Below are 12,629 nucleotides of genomic sequence, written 5' to 3'. Positions count from 1 at the left end.
TATCTGTTGCCATGTTGTTGAGATTTTCCTGATTCTTTTTATGTTGAGTAAATGAGGATTGTATTCTGATTGTTCTGAGTGTGTTATTAGACTTGGGTCCCGTGCAAATCCTGTGGGAATGTTGATTTGTTTGTCAGTTTGTTTAGTTGTTTGTTGTAGCCTACAATCTATCCAGTTAGGTTCACACTGCAAGTCTGCAACCGCCTTATGTGGGTTGTGGTTTCAGTGTAAGTTCCGTTTTCAAAGCCTCTTCAATGCTATTCAGGTTGACCCTACATGTAACTCTGAGACATGAGTTGTGGTCTGTGCAATCGTTCAGTTCTCAAGGTCTTTGTCATGCTGCATCAGATCAGTTCCACATATGCATAGTTTGGAGATAAGTCCAAGACTTCATACACATATTTAGGGCCTCTCTTTCTCCAACTTCCTCCTCTATGTGATTTCCCCCACACTGTCAGGCCTCCCTGGGCCTCTTTTCTTAGCCTTGTGCTAAAAAGCTGGGATCTTGACCTCTCCACAATGTCACGAACTTCCTGTACTTGGGTCTGCCTTGGAGGTAAAAAGATTAGAGAATAGGGAGAGAGGAAAACAATGAAATTTCTATTCCCAGTTCCTCTGGTCAGACAGAAGAATTTTATCTCAGTTTTAGGTGCCTATACAGCCACCAATAGTGCAGATAATGGTAGTGGCTGAACAACATAATAAACATAACTAATGGCCGTGAATTTTTCACATGAAGAATGTTGAAATGGCAAATGATCTGCTACATATATATTTACCACAATAAAAATTAAAAAAAAAAAAAAATGCAGCTTCATGACTGGGACTTGCTTGGAACTGGAACAAGAGAGGTTTTTTTGTTTGTTTTTCAAGGATTCCACCCCTACCCCAATAGTTTCTGTTCCACATAGGCCCCTGTTCCCAGACCACTGGCCAGAAAAGAAGGTTTCTCTTGGGATTTCTCTGCCCATGACTGCTGTGTGCAGTTTAGAGATTTGAGTTGCCATAGAGTCTAAGCCGGGAGATATGAGAGCCAGAAAAACCCAAAAAAACAAGAGACTTTTTGCTGTGTGGGTACTCTTCTCATTTCTGTTTCCTCCCTAATTCACCGGCTATTATTTCTTTTCAGGATCTTGAGTAGCTGATTTATATGTTCTGCCTTGGGTTTTTAGTTGTGAGCAGAGGAATAGGTAGGATAGACTGTGCTTATTCCATTTTAGCCAGAACTAGTCAGTGCTCAGGCCCCAAGATGGGAAGCTGGGGCATCCATTCCCAATCAGTAACTTCTTGTAATGAGGTTATTTTGTAACAAGAAAGTAGGGTAGCGCCTGTGAAATTCTGTTTCTGTGTACCTAACAGAATGCCACACACAAAAGGTCACTTGGTCACCGCATTTTAACAAGAATCCAGTAATGCTCCTCTATTAGGAGAGGCTTCTCACTAGACCCCCTTGTTTTTGCATGGCCAGGTATGAAATACGTTCCCATCTTCTGTTTTCTCTATAGATAAACAAAGAAATGTCAATGTGGAAAAAGATGAGTAATTTAAAATGAAGAGCAAAAATACAGTATTAATCCAATGTGATATCATTTTTATTAAAACTAAATGTATTACCAGCAGACAAGCTGAAAATTTTTAATGGTACCTCAGCTTTCAAGGTTCGAAACTACCACGCCCTCCCCAGATAAAGATGTGGCAGTCTGCTTCCGTAAAGATTTACAGCCTTGGAAACTCTATGAGGGCTATTCTACTGTGTCCTGTAGGGTCGCTATGAGTTGGAATCTACTCGATGGCAATGGACTTGGTTTGGGTCTTTTAAACTTTCGAAGACAGAACTGGAGTATATGAACCCCATGAAGAATGGTGAAAAATCACTTCCCCTGTAATTCATTTATGGTATCTCTGTAAACAGGATATCATTTTTGTGTATGTCCATTTTGAATGAAGAGACCTCGTGACCATGGTTAAGCATCGGGTTGCTAACCAAAAAGCTGGCAGTTTGAATCCACCAGCTGCTCCTTGGAAACCCTATGGGGCAATTCTGTAGGGACGCTATAAGTCAGAATAAACTCAATGGCAATTTTTTTTTTGAATGAATGAATGCTTGCATGCACTAATTAGGGCTGAAGTTTTAGCTTGTGAGAGACAAAGCTGGGGTAAGACAAAGCTCTCAGATGAATATTGGATAAGAACAACTCAAGCATTGGTGTGGAAAGCAGAGATTAACGAGTAAATCAGAGAGGAGGGAGAGAAGTGTTTCTGTGAAAGCTGAGAAAATGAGGGAGACTTTGGGAGAATTAAGTTAAGAGCAACAGTGAGTAAGAGACAGAGATGGGAAATCAGGCTTAGCAACTGCCTCCTTGAGATCCAGAAGAACTCAATCAAAACTCACAATTGTATTCTAGACAGAATCAGAGTGGTTTCAGAGAACAGAGTCTTCCTGGAGATCTTTGAAGGGAAGGAAGCAGCAGGAGAAGAGTAGATTCAGGGAAATAGACAGGCAGTCGGAACCCAGTAAGTGCTTCCATGTTCCTCCAGACTCCTCCTACCTGGAGGACAATAATGTCCTCTCCATTAAAATAAGTGGCCTAAGATGGTGTTTTCATCCCAGACTTACTGTCTATGGTGTGTGGGGGGCTCAGCCGTGTGGAGGAAGTGGGGCTACAACCCCCAAGGAGCAAGTTCTCAGAGGCTGGTAGTAGCAGAAGGGACAGAAAAGGCAAGGACCCTGGATTTCTTGTACCTGCACACTGCCTTTAATAGGGTTTATGAATGACAAGACAGTAATGAGAGATTCTAAAACACTTTTTACTTTCACCTTGTTTTCATTGTGCTGCCTCTTGTTTTAAAATTAAGACTCTTTAGCATGAACTGGGAGAGGATGACTGGAGAATGATGCAGACTTTTGGTTATAGCTGTTTTCCAAATCATACATAACAATAAGATAAGTGACAGCAGACGGACTTAGATAATTTTCTCTCTCTCCTGTTTGTCATTTGTTGTACTGAGGTGGCTTGCATGTTGCTAGAAACTATACCAACAGTATTTTAAACACCAACAGAGTCACCCATGGTAGACGGGTTTCAGTGGAGCTTCCAGACTAAGACAGACAAGGAGGAAAGGCCTGGTGATCTACTTCCAAAAATGAGCTGGTGAAAACCTTATAAATCATAACAGAATATTGTCTGAGATAGTGCTAAAGATGGTAAAAGACCAGGGCAATATTTCCTTCTGTTATACATAAGGTGGTTATGAGTCAGAGCAGACTTGCCAGCAACTAACAATAGTGGTGGTCTATAGATAGCGCTTTATTGACATTTAGGGAACGCTTTCCACTTTGCAATAACGTCTGTCGGTATTAACAACATCTGAGGACTTGTTAAAAGATGTTCTAAAAATGAAAGCTCTTAAAGCTGAATCTGTAGCCACAAGCTAAAGCAAAGAGTGTGACAGGGCAACCATATGATGGGAAATCCGACATAAATTACCACCACATGAAACATTGTGACTAGACGGATACATTATATTTTACTATCAGAAATACGCTTTGTTCAGTGTTGCGACATAGAGTATCTTATTGGCAGGAAAAGAAAAGGCTCTTGGGTTTGCCCCAGCTGCGTACTTAACGGGCCCCACAGCTGCTTTTTTAAGATCCTTTGTGGTAAACCATTTAGGGAGAGAAAGAGCGTGTGTGTTTTATCATAAACCTCCTGTCCGTGTTCTCCCCAATTCTTTCTCCACCGTAGATTTTTTTTTAAAGTGTCGATCTTGGCGCATTTTCAGAAAGTAAAGGAACCAAAGTTTTGCCACCGGGGTTTAAGTAAACATTTTGGACTTTTGAGTCTATGAGTGAAGCAGAGTGAACCAGAAGCTGGTAAACCAAGATACAGATGAGAGACACCTGAACAGCCCTCCCCTAGGCGTCCCCCTGCCCCCACCCCCCCGCGCCAGGTAGGAGGTTGGCTTGGGCAGAGCTGGCAACTGTTAGAGTGGTCATTCAGACCAGCCCCTTTAGCAGCTAAAGTGCTTTAACCATTGTAAATCTCCCAGGTGGGTCAACAAAGCCCAGTCACGTGTCAGAAGGGATTAAGAAGCGGCCACATATCTACACTCTGGGCTACTACAGAGATCTCAAAATTCCTGGGCTATTCAAGACTGTTGACCACATACCATCCAAGGAAAAGAACACCATTCATGAAAAGGTTCAAAACTTTGATGAAGAAATCTCCCAATGTATCAGACAATTCATTTTTCTCTGAAGTTGATATGACGTTTTAATACAAACCAAAAGCAAGTTATATTCTAGAATACCCAAAATGGCCCCACCAGGTTCTTTCTTTTGCCACTACAAGAGAGACCTTTGAGGCAGGCTTCCCATTGCAGTTCCCTTTTGCTCCAAACCTATAAACTTGATTAAATTGTGAAATATGATTTCTGGTTCATGCTGCTCATTTCATGCTTTTAGATTGAAAGTAATAATTTCCTGACTTCCTCCTTGTCATTCTTACCCATTTTTCTAAAACCAGAGAGTAGAGTGAGGGTGAATAAAAGGAAGTTTTTGCAATGGTGGATCTTTATCTACCCCCAGAAAACTCAGCTACCAGTTTTTGAGAAGCATGCAGAAGTTTGGCATGCGCTTTTTGCCAACAACTTTGCTGATTATTTCCTGGTTTTTAGTCTGTTCTGTCGGAAATTGTGACTGAGATAATCTATCGCCTTAGGTTTATGTTAGACAGTATGTTCTTCCAGGAACCTAAAAACATGTGTAGCCATATCTCAGGGATTGCAGATAAACTTAATCATTTTTTCCTACATACTGGTAGCCCCTTATGACTTAGATAGCAACCTATAGCACCTGCAGTAGGTGTTCAAGATTTTGGAGAGAGGTATAACAAATCACACCCCTCTCTTTTTACTGGCAGGCAATTCTGATTGTGTCAATGGTTTGGTGGCAGTAGCAGGGTGGTGACAGTGGGGAAAACGGATGGAAAGTAGTGGCTGAAATGGGTCAAAAAGAGTGACTGATGCACTCCTGCCTCTCATAGTCTCTGACGATAAAGGTTTGGTCTCACGGTATTTCTCACTAATCCAAATAGCAACTATATGATGGCTCAAGGCAAATTTAGAACTTCTTTTTATATGAAGGAACAGAAGTTAACCAAGAAATCCTGCTCTCAGAGGCATCAAAAATATTAATACCATTCCAAACACTTAGTGTGTGTATAGTGGGGTCTTACCGCTTTGATTACTTAAAAAATATATGACTGACGTGGAATTGTTAACCATCGTCATAGGGCAATATGTGTACTAACTGTTTAATGAGAAACTATTTGTTCTGCAAACCTTCTTTTAAGGTACAAAAAAAAAAAGAATTGTCTATGTGAAATCAAATTGACAACAGCAACTCAGAAGGTTTGATGGGAAGCCTAGGGGCCAGTGAGTTGAAGATAATGGTGATGGAATAATTTGGAAAAGGATAGTGAGAATAGCAGCACAACTGGAAGAAAGTAATTGATGTCTCTGAACTGTACAGGTAGAAACTTTTGAAATGGTGTAACTTTGGCTATGTATATTTTCACCAAAAAAAAGTTCCTCCAAGGTCGAGAAGTGAGAGTGTTGACTTGTCGTGGGGTTGTTAACCAATGTCATAAAACAATATGTGTACTGACTGTGTAATGAGAAACTATTTGGTCTGTAAACCTTCATCTAAAGTAAAATTTGAAAAATTTTTAAAAAATATATGACTGAAATTATTTGAAAATAAGGCTTGGAAAACTTGATTGAATGTCTCTTACTTGCTTAATTAGTTTAATTTTTCTGGATATCTGTATTTACGGTAAGTGTTGGAATGGTTTCCTATTTATCCTTAAAATGGTGGAAGTCAAATAGAATTTTCTAAACTATTTACCAATCTTAGTTGCCATATGTTAGTATTCCTAACTATTTTTGTTTTGAAAAGTTTTTGTCTTACTTTGTATGCCTAATCTTTACATAGACTTTAAATATAAGAGGTGACACCGTAAGACTTGTACGATTGGTTGATTGATTATGTATCCAGAATTTCACAAAGTCACAGATGAAACTGGCACACAACTTTACTTGAAGACTAGTAAAGGAGAAGACATTTATACAGTAACTACAGTACAGAATTAGAAGAATAAGTGACTAGAAAACTCATATATGTACTGTTATATATATATACAGGACTAGTCAGAAAATAAGGAGCCCTGGTGGCACAATGGTTAAGGGCTCAACTGCTAACTGAAATGTCAGTATTCCAACCCACCCAGCAGTTCAGTGGGAGAAAAGACCGGGCAGTCTGCTCCTGTAAAGATTCCAGCTTAGGAAACTCTATGGAACAGTTCTGCTCTACCATATAATGTTACTATGAGTCAGAATTGACTTGACAGCTCACAACAACAGAAAATAGAGTTGCCTTGGAAGACAGGGCTGGCAATCTGCTTCCGAAAGGTCAAAATCTTGAAAACCCTATGGGGCACAATTGGTGTTTATTTTCAGTCTATACTTTGATTAGATTAAATTTCCTTTATTTAGACTTCAGCAAGAACAACTGACATAAAGAAAGGTAGGGTAGTTGAAGTTTAATTTGAAGAGACATTCGAGTAAATCACTGACATAAAAATATCAGGGCACATAGACTTATTCACCCAACTGAGCCAAATGGCATTAGTGAGACCCCTCCTTAATTCCCAAACTAGGACAATTTGCATATGCAGGTCAACTGGAACATTTGAATTCAGAGGAAACGTGGCGCTCTGATTTTCTATTATTTGGCACACTGCAGAGTAAAGCCTTGGCAGTGTGTTTGACATGAGATGGAAAAGCATGCTTTTAGTCAACTCGACACTTGCACAATACCATTAAGAGTACTGCGAGTGCATAACTTTGAACTTTTTTTTTTCAAGAACAAGAAGAAACTCAGATCGATATGGTATGATAATTGTACCTCTTTTCAAGATTCACTTGAAAAGTGAATTTTGCACACAAGTTGTCACCATAAGTCAGAATTGACTGGACAGAAGCTATCTACAACAACAGTCAGAAAATGCGATTTTTGCTAATAATTTATACACTCAGATGACTGGGGAAAGGCTACTTAGCATAGCATTACATGCTTGGGAAAGCAGTGGTAGCCATGTTCACTCTGTAGGGAGGTAATCTGAAAGACAAAATTTTTAAAACCATATAAAGAAACTCAGTAATGTATGTACTTACCTAAACTTTTATTAAAAACTCATGTCTGTATTTCATAAAACATTATAAAATATATAAATAAAAAAATGCCACAAAAAATAATTTCAAATCATTTAAAAGTCTATAAGATGAATTGTTACTAATTTTGATAGATAAATATTACAGGAGAAGAGGGATTCCTGCAAAACTCTGAACATAAGAAAGCATTCATACCGGAGGAGTAATTTAAGTGGGTCGTAAGGAATGTGCAGAATCTAAGCATAAAAAGAAAGATGAAAAGTAGTCTTGGCTGGAAAGACAACATAGAGAGCAAAGACAAGGAGTCAGGGAAGTCTGGGTGTATGTGGGAATGCTGGGTAGGCTTGTGTTATGGATTGAATTGTACCAAAATATGTATGTTGAAATCCTAACCCCTGTAGCTGTGAATGTGACCCTATTTGGAAATAAGACTTTTTCTTTTGTTATGTTAATGAGGTACTAGAGTAGGGTGGATCCAAAACCTAATCCCTTCTGAGCAGTGTCTTATAAAAAGGGAAAACGGACACTGAGGGACACCCACATACACAGGACAAGACCACACGAGGAATTGCCTACAAGCCAAGGAACACCAGGGCTACCAACAATGAGACAGCCATACTCTGATTTGGACTTCCAACCTCCAAAACTATGAGACAATAAATTTCTGTTCTTTAAAGCCACCCATCTGAGATATTTTTGTTATGGCATTACTAGGTGACTAAGACAGCGTGTTTGCACCTTAAGGAGAGTAACGGTAGATCTGATTGGACAGGTAGGTTGGGATCATTTTGTAGAAGGATTTGAATACTGGGCTACATGGCATAGCAGTTACTGGGATGACGGTGAGAAACCACTGAAGTGTTTGAGCAGGAGAGTACATGACGTTCAAGTTGTTTTTAACAATACTAAACTAAGTGCGGTATTTTGAATGCACAGGAGTAAGGAGATTTGTAAAATGTTACCATAATAGTCCTGGTGAAGACTGATGATTAATAAATATTGAGTGACACTGTGTGAAGGTAACAGCAGTAGGACTAGAAAGTAGGGGCTGTTACCCTAGTGACAAAATTAACCATACATTAAGCAATGTAAAAAACTTTGCTTACTTTACTCAGCGTCCGTTGAAATATAGAGATAACCCTTGCTGTGCAAGACTATTGAACAAACACTAAACGGAATCAAATAATGGGCCAAGTGAATCTTGAAAAGAGGTATAATTATCATACCATATCGATTTGAGTTTCTTCTTGTTCTTGAAAAAAAAAAGTTCAAAGTTATGCACTTGCAGTACTCTTAATGGTATTGTGCAAGTGTCGAGTTGAGTAAAAGCATGCATTTCCATCTCATGTCAAACACACTGCCAAGGCTTAACTCTGCAGTGTGTCAAATAATAGAAAATCAGAGCGCCACGTTTCCTCTGAATTCAAATGTTCCAGTTGACCTGCATATGCAAATTGTCCTAGTTTGGGAATTAAGGAGGGGTCTCACTAATGCCATTTGGCTCAGTTGGGTGAATAAGTCTATGTGCCCTGATATTTTTATGTCAGTGATTTACTCGAATGTCTCTTCAAATTAAACTTCAACTACCCTACCTTTCTTTATGTCAGTTGTTCCTGCTGAAGTCTAAATAAAGGAAATTTAATCTAATCAAAGTATAGACTGAAAATAAACACGAAAGAGGAAAAGTAAGCAGCCTGTGGTACTTGGATTCCAAGGGTTCTTTTAGTTCAGCCAACAGTACTCCTATTGGGGAGCGTCCAGTGGGAACTTTGGTAAGTGTATAAACAAAAACCCAAGTACTATCAAGTCATTGTCTGGCAATATCAGAAAATTTCCATCTTATTTAAGAAGAAAGTACCCATTGGTGTCAGTGTGCATAACCTAATAATGAGGAAATCCATGCTGGCATGCAATGGCTTTTCCCCATTAAACCATAAACAGCAGGCTGAGTTACATTCCTGCCCTGCCAAACAAGTTTCAGTGGAAGTCTGGAAAGTGGAAAATGCCCGGGCATTTGATTGTTCAATGGAGAACACCAGATATATTGAAAGACAAGCAAAAGGCAGGAATTTATGGTCTGAAAAATATGCTCAAATGGAAATGGGGACCAGAAGACCGACCAGAGAATAGATTTTCCTACAATAGTTTGCAACTGAAAGTTCCCGGTAAGACCACTCTTCCAGAGAATTCAGAACAACTCATGCGTGCGTGGCAAAGGCAATCTGAATGGCCCAAATTTTCAACCTAGATCGTTTAGGAAGTTATATGGCTGAATTGTTAAAACCTACATTTCTACTTCATTTATCACAAAGCAGTCTATTTCTTATCCTGTAATCTTTTAAGTATGAGATTCCACAAGAGAAAAGTTTAATGAAAACTGTTGTTTTCAGACCTCTGAGGTTTTTCTTATTAATTTGAAGTAACTAGAAAAAATGTGAATTATTGAACAGTCTGGATCATAGAATGTTTCTAAACAAAAGCGGGCAGGGAAGGAAAGAACTAAATTACCAGTCCTTTGCACATGTAATTAATTTACTCCTCAGAGTCGTCCACTGAACTCCTTTTTTCAGATGAAGAAAAAGAGATTAAGAAAGGTTAAGTAAGTTGTCCAGGGTCACAGAGACAGGAGAAGTCAAAGGTGAGGTTTTTTCACTAGAAGTTTCTGACTCATAAGCCCTGTACCCCTGGTTTTTCCCACACCATCCTTAGCATCCCAAGAGCTAATAAAGAAAGCTCTTTGAAAATTCACTTATTGACTAGATGGCATTTATTTTTCATTATTATTCTAATTGTTTGTATTCAATTGGATACTTTCAAAGTACTTAAAAATGGCGTGTTTCACAATTCACAGTATTATTTTGGAGATGAAGGTATCTTGTTCTGATTCTGTGATAGCTCTGCTGTATGACCTTAGTCAAGTTTCTTAAGCTATCTAAGACTCGCTTTCTTCATCTGTAAAATGGGGGGTGGGGTGGGAACGGGACTGACATCATAGGTTATTGTGAGTATTAAAGGGGATAATCCATGTGTGATCGTTAAGGTTGTGTGTCAACTTGTCTGGGCCATGACTCTCAAAGGTTTGACCGTTGTGATGTAGTTTGGCAGTTGTATCATGACGTAATCACCTCCGTGATGAGATCTGATATAATGTGGTTACTTCCATGATGGAATCTGCTGTGAGTAGCAAATCAATTGAAAGGGAGTTTCCTTCAGGGTGAGGCCTGTATCCAATATAGGTGGACTTTCTGGCAAGGCTTGAGGGCTTTTCTTGCTCTGGATCCTGCAGCTGGCTCCTGTTCATCTGCCCTCTGGTTCTTGGGACTTGAGCTAGCAGCTTGCCTGCCAGTCTTGGGATTTCTCAGCCTCTGTGGTCTGGATCTTAGGTTCACCAGCCCCTGCAGCTATGTGAGTTAGGAGAAGCCTCCAGCCCGACCCACAGACTTGGGGCTTTCCAGCCTCTACAACCACATGAGCCATTTCCTTGATACAAATCTCTCTCTCTCTTTTTCTCTCTCTCTCTCTCTCTCTATATATATATATACATATAGACTGAAGACCAGATGAGTTGTGGAATGACATCAAGGACATCATACATGAAGAAAGCAAGAAGTCATTAAAAAGACAGGAAAGAAAGAAAAAACCAAAATGGATGTCAGAAGAGACTCTGAAACTTGATCATGAATGTTGAGCAGCTAAAGAAAAGGAAAAAATGATGAAGTAACAGAACTGAACAGAAGATTTAAAAGAGCAGCTCGAGAAGACAAAGTAAAGTATTATAATGACATGTGCAAAGAGCTGGAGATGGAAAACCAAAAGGCAAGAACACACTTGGCATTCCTCAAGCTGAAAGAACTGAAGAAAAAATTCAAATCTCAAGTTGCAATAATGACAGACTCCATGGAGAAAATATTAAACGAAGATATAAAGAATACACAGAGTCATTATACCAAAAAGAATTTGTCGACGTTCAACCATTTCAAGTGGTAGCATATGATCAGGAACCGGTGGTACTGAAGGAAGAAGTCCAAGCTGCACTGAAGGCATTGGCAAAAAACAAGCCTCCAGGAATTGATGGAATACCAATTGAGATGTTTCAACATTTGGCTGCAATGCTGGAAGCCCTCACTTGTCTACACCAAGAAATTTGGAAGAGAGCTAACTGGCCAACCGACTGGAAGAGATCCATATTTATGCCTATTCCCAAGAAAGGTGATCCAACTGAATGTGGAAATTATCAAACAATATCATTAATATCACATGCAAGTAAAATTTTGCTGAAGATTATTCCAAAGCAGCTGCAGTAGTATGTCAACAGGAAACTTCCAGAAATTCAGGCCGGATTCAGAAGAGGATGTGGAACCAGGGATATCACTGCTTATGTCAGGTGGATCATGGCTGAAAGCAGAGAATACCAGGAAGATGTTCATCTGTGTTTTATTGACTATGCAAAAGCGTTTGACTGTGTGGATCATAACAAATTATGGATAACGTTGCAAAGAATGGGAATTCCAGAACACTTAATTGTGCTCATGAGGAACCTGTACATAGATCAAGAGGCAGTTGTTCAGACAGAACAAGGAGATACTGTGTTGTTTAAAGTCAGGAAAGGTGTGCATCAGGGTTGCATCCTTTCACCATGCCTATTCAATCTGTATGCTGAACAAATAATCCGAGAAGATGGACTATATGAAGAAGAACGGGGCATCAGGATTGGAGGAAGACTCATTAACAACCTGCGTTATGCAGGTGACACAATCTTGTTTGGTGAAAGTGAAGAGGACTTGAAGCACTTACTGATGAAGATCAAAGACCACAGCCTTCAGTATGGATTACACCTCAACATAAAGAAAACAAAAATCCTCACAACTAGACCAATAAGCAATATCATGATAAACGGAGAAAAGATTGAAGTTGTCAAGGATTTCATTTTACTTGGATCCACAATCAACACCCATGGAAGCAGCAGTCAAGAAGTCAAAAGATGCACTGCATTGAGCAAATCTGCTGCAAAAGACCTCTTTAAAGTGTTGAAAGGCAAAGACTAAGGTGTGCCTGACCCAAGCCATGGCATTTTCAATCACATCATATGCATGCAAAAGCTGGACAAGGAATAAGGAAGACTGAAGAAGAATTGATGCCTTTGAATTGTGGTGTTGTCAAAGAACATTGAATATACCATTGACTGCCAAAAGAATGAACAAATCTATCTTGGAGGAAGTACAACCAGAACACTCCTTAGAAGCAAGGATGGCGAGACTACATCTTACATACTTTGAACATGTTGTCAGGAGGCATCAGTCCCTGGAGAAAGACATCCTGTTTCATAAAGTACACGGTCAGTGAAAAAGAGGAAGACCCTCAATGAGAAGGATTGACACAGTGGCTGCAACAGCGGG

The sequence above is a fragment of the Trichechus manatus genome, unplaced genomic scaffold (genome assembly GCF_000243295.1).
Source record: "Trichechus manatus latirostris isolate Lorelei unplaced genomic scaffold, TriManLat1.0 scaffold00018, whole genome shotgun sequence".
In the NCBI taxonomy this organism is placed as follows: domain Eukaryota; kingdom Metazoa; phylum Chordata; class Mammalia; order Sirenia; family Trichechidae; genus Trichechus; species Trichechus manatus.
Note: the sequence above shows the minus strand (reverse complement) of the source record.